Raw genomic sequence first — 8516 nt, 5'->3', positions numbered from 1 at the left:
TTTTAACGCTTTTATAATTCTCATTATAGTATTGTAAACCCTAGCTCGCTTCTATAGTGGAAGTTCTTAATCGAGCTCTGCTGAGGCGTGACTACATTTGAATCATAAGCATTATATTGATTATATATTGTGTTCATCGTCTTGATTGATTTAGTTGTTTGTTCTTCATTGATTTACCTGTGAAAGATCTAAACGATCTAGAGATTTTATCTCATGAAAGATCCAAGGCAGTTAGATGGGTAGTGCAAAAAGTGACACCACCAAGGCTAGTCGAGTAGTATTTAACAATGAGAGATTGATTTAAGAATGAGTGACTAAAATAGACTTAAAATCTTCTTTGAGATCTTGAGAGGAAGGAAAATTTTGTTCAGTTTTAATTTGTTTATAAATATGGACAGCTTCATCAATACAACAACCTTCAGTTTTTTTACACTGATCATGTATTATGGAATCTATGATTTCATTTAACTTATGATGAGAGTGAGCCTAACTCTTTAGAATACCTATGAAGTTTTCCAACATGGATCTTTGCTCTATCTTTATTAGAATGAAGATCAATATTAGTAAGAGATAGATTTGTAACTTTAGTGTTTGTTAAAGTAAGAGTATTTTCAATGACAGACAAACTTTCCATTAATATGTCAATCTCTAACCTGGGAGTGTTTTCCTTGATTAACCTTTGAGAGATGCTGACATAGATAGTTAAAAATGATCATTGTTCTTTTTCAGAGTAAGTGATGAAGTAATTTACCTGATACAAAGACAAGGAATCCTAAACATGTCGCTTTGAGTCCATAACAACTTTGGCCAAATCAGCATCAAAAGTACTGGATCTTTTTCATTCTTTATTAGCGACTAGAATATCAGTGTGAGCCATCAAAAACATGTCCATTCCTTCATCCTTATTAGATGATTCTTTGTCATCTACCCAATTCTCAACATCGGCAACTAAGATCTTTACATCAATATTCTGTCTCTTCATTGATGCCAATAACTTCTTGTATTTTGTTTCATAATCTTCATTAGTAGCAACTCTTTTGGACTTATAATCTCCAGCAAAGTGATCAGCTCCACCACAAATAAAACACTTGAGTCCTTCTTTCTTTTTAGTAGCAAATTTTCTTCGGGTTTCAAAACCCTTGGATGTTGTTCAGTCTGATCTTTGTAGAAACCTTTTGAGTCCAGAGGTTTACTTATCATTTATGCTAATATAACAATTAACTATCATGGCTTCACCATCAGTTTCATCAAAGATGTCATTGTTGCTATTCTGAGGAGACTTCTTCGAGTAGAGAACAATGGATATGTCTTTGTAAGTATCTTGCATGATCTCCATTCTCAAGATATTTGTTTCTTCATGATTATGAAGTTTACCAAATAAGGAAGCCATATCCATGGTTGTGATTTTTTCACTGTTCTTCAAAACATGTAAATGATGTTCCTAACTATCGTTCAGTGAGTCAAGAAACTTAAAAACCTAGGAGTTTCTAGTTTTGTACATATTAAGATGAGGCATATCATTCACCAAGATATTAAAGCGATTTAAGACCTAAACAAGCGTCTCATTCTTTTGCTGAAAGAAATGTGCATATCGACAATTGAGATTGTTTTTGTTAAAAGCCTTTACTTGATCAGTGCCTTTATAGACAACGGTCAACGTATTCATCATCTCCTTGGCTGATCGACAATTTTGAACGAAGTCATAGATATCATATGGAAAAGAGTTTTTGATAGCAGAACGAGCTCTGACACCACGAGCAACAAGACATTTCTCTCATCATCAAATTCATGAACATGTTTCTTGATTGGATCACCTTCTTTGACATTATCCTTCAGATGCTGGTACCAAATGTGCCACACGAGACCATGCTACCAAGGATGCTACTGGTTACATTCAAAAGATATGCGAAGGATTGGTTGAAGGCACTCCCTCCAGGATCAATAACAACATGGCCGAAGATGCGTGAAGAGTTCATACAACAATTTTTCCCACCATCAAAAGCGACAAAGTTAAAGAAAACCATTACTAATTTTGAACAACTAGGAGGCGAATCACTTTATGACACATGGGAGAGAATCAAGGGCTTACTGAGAAATTGCCCTAAGAATAACATTAATGTGCAACATTAGGTCTCCATTTTCTATGATGGGGTAAATGTAACAACCAGGCAGCTCCTTGATTCCCAAGGACCACTCATGAAGAAATTACCAGCTATAATGAATGGCTTGATCGAGGAATTCTCTAAACAATCAAGTGAATATCATAATCCTCAAAATAACACAAATATAGGGGCGATGAATGCCTCTTCTGATGACATGCCAACAGTAATGGCCAAGTTGGATAGCATGAATCTTAGGATGACAAAGATGGACTAATCCATCCATTCCATTCATGTGGGATGTGATAACTATTGGATTAGGTGTCTATGCCCATAACTATAATTGGTATGTACTTGACCCGAGAATAGCATGGTCCATTTCGGGTTGCATATCACCAGGACAATTTGAGGATGGATATTTGAGTAAGAGGTAACTTATGATTTATTAATATATTACAAGTTCTAATATCTTAATATGAAATCATATTATTTAATTAGTATTGATCAAAAATTAATTTGGAACTAATTTGGTGATCAAAAGAGACTAATTAAATTAACGGGGACTGATTATGTAAATCAATTTTATATATATATATATATATATATATATATATATATATATATATATATATATATATATATATATATATATATGTGGTTCAGGCTATTGATCCATGATGGGCTAAGCTTATGTAATTTTCCATGAAGAGTTAGTCCACACAGAATATGGATCATAACCCAAAGTGTATGGATTAGGGTTTACCCATGACTCTTGGATTCATATATATATATATATATATATATATATATATATATATATATATATATATATATATATCTATATATATATATATATATATATATATATATATATATATATATATGTGCATAACCCCATGGCTAAAATCGGTTACAACAAGTGTTCTTGGAGTTCATAACCGACTTGTGTGATTAGTAATCTCTCTCAACTCATCCAATTGTTCAAGGGTGTGTTGTGAACTGTTTGAGGCATCACATTTGGGGTGCGAAGTTCTTAATGGCCAAAACTACAAACTAAAACAAAGTGGTAATTCTGTAACTCACTTTTATGTTGATTAGTCAATTGTATGCTAGTTGTAGGATTTATGCTTTGGAAACAATATTGCATGTATATTTAGAGAAAACATAGATCCAAAGCATTTAGGGTTGTATGTGCACCATAGGATGTTGTAGTATACAAAACCCAATAGTGGTATCAGAGCCTATGATTGTTTTCTATTATATTTGATGCATGGCTTAATTTTCAAAGTTGAAAAAATTGATTTTTTGGCCTCTAACTGATGAACTCGTCGGGTCCACTGGCTGACTCAATGATTACACTCAGTATAAGGTCAACTCGGCGAGTCATGTTCATGCACTCGACGAGTTGATGCTTATGATGGCAGATTTTCACACTACAAGAAAAAAGGCCTTTTACGACGCGCAAAATACGACGCTCATTGATCTATGTTACGCAAAGGAGAGTGACATTAGAAAAATGTCATCTCTTCAAAAAATTTAAGGATAGAAGACACGCATTATTGCGCGCCCTTAAATTAGTGTCTAAAAAAAACACGAAGGGCACCTATAATAAAATGCGCGTTGTCTAAGGATGTCGCTTTATAATTTTTAATGGAACGCACGTTCCATCCTTTAACAGTAGGGGGAAATGAAATTCTGAAAAAATTAAAAATCCCGCCTTCCTTTTTTTTCTCCTTTCCCTCTTGCCCTGGACGCTCCTTCCTTCCCCCTCCCGACATTGACTGCTGCTTACTTCTTCCCTCACTTCTACCTACTGGAACCACCATATCTCCCACTCGATGTTGAAATTATTAGAAAAAGCCCTAATTATACTCTCAAGTCTAAATACAGAAAAAATAGAAGATGGTGAAGAAGTAGTTGTAGAGGAAGGAGGATGAACAGTCGAAAATGGAAGGAATGGCATCAATAGCGTTGTTACTAGATGGGTCAATCTCGGGTCATTTTGTTCAGCTTCCCGAGTCCGTTTATTACCAGATGGGTCAATCTCGTCTTTTCGTCTCGACTTCATATCTCTCTGTAAAGCAGACTAATGTGGTTGCTTTTATTCTTGTTTTAGTCACAAGGGAAGGATACTAGAATCAGTAGAAAAGCTGAAGGGTGGATTAAGGAGCCGAAGTCCTAGACCAAGGTATGATGAGAATGTAGTTTTGACCATTCTACCCTTGTATTGGAGTTGATGTTTATCCAATGTAGTTCCAGGTATAGAGATGAATACAAGGGCTACAGGAGGATAAGTCGCAGCAGTAGCAGGGACAGGTATTATGGAAGGGACAAAGATCGTTACAGAAGTAGGACCATAGTCACATGAGTCGCTCATGTGGTCACATACCACGTTTTGAACGTTTCGTACCCAAACGGGGTACAGTGTCGATCCGAACGCCATGCGAAACGGCCTCAGGTACGGCTCATTCGCGATCCGAGCAATCAATTTGTACGATGATGGGGACGCGTTTCTGACGAATTGGATTGCAACAATTCGTCGATTGGGTCAGCGATTTCGTCGATTGGGTCGGCGATTGGGGGATTGAGCGGGAACTATGATGACGATTCCAAAAAGTATCGACTCAGAAAAAAAAAACGCTTCAGTAATTGGTTTGATTCCTCGATACCAAGTACCATGTTTGCTTATTAAATCAGACCCTGTGACAATAAACTTCATCTTCTTCAATTAGATGTTCCACTGTAACATCAAATCGATTTCTGTTTTTCTTCTTCTCTTCTCTTCTACAGTTCTCTGTTATGGAATATAAGTTATTCTATTAGTTACTAGATAGCCCGACAATTGGTTTGATTCATCGACTTCCATTAATACACTTGTCAATTTCTGCTTTTCTTCTCTTCTTCTCTTCTACTGTTATTCTATTAGTTATTGAGAATGGTTTTGGGCAATGGCAATGCTAGTATTCATGTATCAGATAGTGAATATTTGTATTTTGGTATTTTGAATTATGGAATCATGAAAAATGTTGGTATTTTTCATGATTTTCTTCTCTTCTTCTCTTCTACAATATGTGTATTTTGGTATTTTGAATTATGGAATCATGAAAAATGTTGCTGGAACTGACTTTATAAAAATATATTGCTGGAATTCTGTTTATAAATGAAATATATATTGCTGCAATTGTACTTCTAAATGAAATATGTTGTTGAATATTATGTTTATAAGTAAATTATTGCTAAATATGTGTTCTAAGGTAAAAAGACGTAAATGCCCTTATCATTAAAAATAGCATCCGTAAAAAGTTTTGTTTGTCTGTTTAAAGTTGATGTTTATTAGGAACCTGATGGACTATTCACTATTCTATATGTGTTTGTTACTTACATAGAAGTACTAGTGTTGAAAAGACTAGAATGCCCTTATCATGTGATGTGTCAATAAACTGATGGATTACACAGAAGCAGGTCTCCTCCACGTAGGAGTAGGTCACCTTCTAGAAGCAGAAGCCCTAAAGGAGGAGGAAATGAGAAAGCATCAACATCATCACCCTATTCCCATGGTAGAGCTGATTCCAGAAGCCCTTTGCAGCGTTCTGATTCCAATGTAAGTTTTTTTTACCTGTGGAATCATTGATTCCGAGTGTTGATATTTTTTTATTGATTACTTTTTATCTTATCTTTTATATATTATTAATTATTATTAACCCTTGGTTGTGGTATAATATGTAGGGTTTGCCTGGACCAATGGGGTTGATGAGTACTAGTCATTTGGAACAAGAAGCTAAGAGTTTATAAGATATTCTTTTGCCAGTTATCCCGACATTTGACCAAATGTTTATTTGGATAACCACCTTTTTTTGAGGGAATAAGTTGGTGTAATTACTGTCATTTCTTACCAGAGCCCATACGAAATGCAACAAATCCAAATAGAGTTGAACTTTACATTGACCTTTTTTATTGAGCAAATTATATACCATTTTCAAGAACTCACAACCCAGCTCACATCTGGTATGTTCCTTGCCCAATATGAGGTAAAAATCTGTTAATATATGAATATTATGCAATGTATTTTGAATTTAATTTTAAACTTGTTGCTTGTTCTGTTTTGGGTGCTTTAGTTTTGGGATATCCTGTAGATGAGGATCAATATTTGGGTGTCATCTCTAAATCTGAGATGATGTCAACTTTTACCATGCGTTCTTCCTTTTGCATTTTGAAGGTATGCTTCCTCCTTTGTAAACCATATTATTTAAGAAAAAGATGCCCAAAATACCCTTAAAAGGAGTCGTTAATGGTTGTAGGTCATTACCATTCAGTATACCATGCTGGGTTGGTTTGGAATGGAACGAAACATTCAAAGTATGTTGTTTTGTAAATAATATTTTTTTGATAGAAGAATGACCAGAATACCCTTTTAAAGAAATAAAATTGTTTTATTATATTTCTGTACTAGATTATAACCCGTGGAAACCACGGTTGTCAAAATAGACAATGTTGATAGTTGAAATTCATAATCATTAATCAATTCTTTTAAAATAGTTATTAATAAACACATTTATATGATTTGTGTTTAACTTTATAATGATTTTATTCAAATTAATATGTTAAATGTTTTGAAGATACGGGGGACATTCTTAATAATAGTTTATTCAAATTATATGTAAAATGTTTTATTCTTTATGTGTAAATTAATGAAAAAATGATGATATTCTATAATGAAATATAAAATGAATAAACTAAAAAAACAACCACAATCAATCATTGAAATGCAATTATTATATGGAAAATCAAAATTTAAGTTACTAAAATATATATATATATATATATATATATATATATATATATATATATATATATATATATATATATAATAAATTGGGATAAAAAATGCCATGGGAAATGCTCGACGTAATAGACATGGTCATTTGTTGTCATGGTTATTATAGCAGTGTACTTTGAAATTACATTGCTATAATTAGGATATTCTTTAACATGAAGATTTTGTTTTTAGAAAAAAGACATGTATTTTATTTGCTATTAAAATACTCGCAAGATATTTATATTATGGATACCTGATTATAGCAATGTAAACAGAATATATTTCGACTACTAATGATAAAATCTATCTATGAAAATGAAAGCATGGGCAAAAGCACATGATATTAACAGTTCAAAAGATCGAACTCTTAACTCTTTATCCATAATATTATTGGTTGCTTCTCATCTATAGGTTTTCTTTTTATATTGCTTAATACTGAAAGAAAGTCATCTTTTGTATTTATTTTTTATATTACTTTTCAACTGTTCAAAATTTGTTTTGATAATTATTCTTTGGTTGCAGAATCAAGACCCTCCTATCTTACCTCCATTTTCCGAGATATTAAAAGGTAATACTTAATTAAGGATGTAAAACTAGATAATTAGTATTAAGAACTTATCTTATACAATGAAACTTCATTGATGTTTGACTACAAGTCAAGCCTTAAATGAAAAGGGAGTATAGGAATGTTATGAGTTTTTTTAACATATTCTGCAGTTAGAAGTTCATTTTAACAATAGGTGATGGCCTTGGTTTTAGCTGTCTGTAAGGGGTAAATAAGTCATTTCACCATATGTGTTAGCTGTTAGCTGTGGTCAACGGTTAGCCAAGTTTGAGAATCCAGAAAAAGGTTTGGCTTGGTTTGGCTTCATGATTCATATCCATATGTGTTGTTGTATCATGCTGAAAAAGGTCAATTCGTGTGAATTTTTCTCTACAGGTTTTGTAGAACTAGCGGCTGATCTGGTGGAGGCATCAGTTGCTCACTGCCAATTAATTGTTGTGTCCAAGAAAGTTTTTTTCAGATATTTTCAGAAATTTGACTTTATTGTGTACAAAGACATGGAATAATTTTGTGCTTCAGTTTATGAAGGTTTCTGATATGCTTGAAGCAAATGCAGGGTTTCTTGTAAGATGAGGGTGAATGCATCAGGTATGCCACCTTTGTTTTCCCTTTGTCATGTTTGAATTGTTTGGAATTAGTTATGTTATGTCAATGTATGCTTTATGTTATGTCAATATATATATATATATATATATATATATATATATATATATATATATATGTAAATGACATGTATACATACTCCTGAAATTTCCTATATTTGGCTGAAAACATGCAGACAAACAAATTTGACATATTAGTGCCTTGCAGCCTCTCAAAGTTCTTGCATTCAGGTTATTCTTTTAGAAAGAAAATTGTCAAAGGTGATTGTCAAAGGAGAATTTATTCAAGGGTTTCTTTTAATGTTGTACATGTTTTGTTTTCAATAATAAATATTATGCAATATTGGCAAGGTGTTACATTTACTTACTATTGGAATGATTATTTGTATATGACATTAAATTTTATGAAATGGATTATATTTTTTGTATATGAT

General features: G+C 33.0%; 1 non-coding gene across 1 annotated transcript; it reads right to left on the bottom strand.

Annotated features, from left to right (window-relative positions):
* Positions 1-2007: 2007 nt before the first annotated feature.
* LOC111902128 (small nucleolar RNA R71) lies at positions 2008-2114 on the bottom strand. The gene has a single exon (XR_002853684.1). It is a non-coding gene; the product is annotated as a small nucleolar RNA R71 (small nucleolar RNA).
* Between the last annotated feature and the right edge of the window lie 6402 nt (positions 2115-8516).

Source organism: Lactuca sativa, chromosome 8 (genome assembly GCF_002870075.4).
Source record: "Lactuca sativa cultivar Salinas chromosome 8, Lsat_Salinas_v11, whole genome shotgun sequence".
Taxonomy (NCBI): Eukaryota; Viridiplantae; Streptophyta; class Magnoliopsida; order Asterales; family Asteraceae; genus Lactuca; species Lactuca sativa.
The sequence above is the reverse complement of the archived record's forward strand: the minus strand, read 5'-3'. Positions and strand labels throughout refer to the sequence as shown.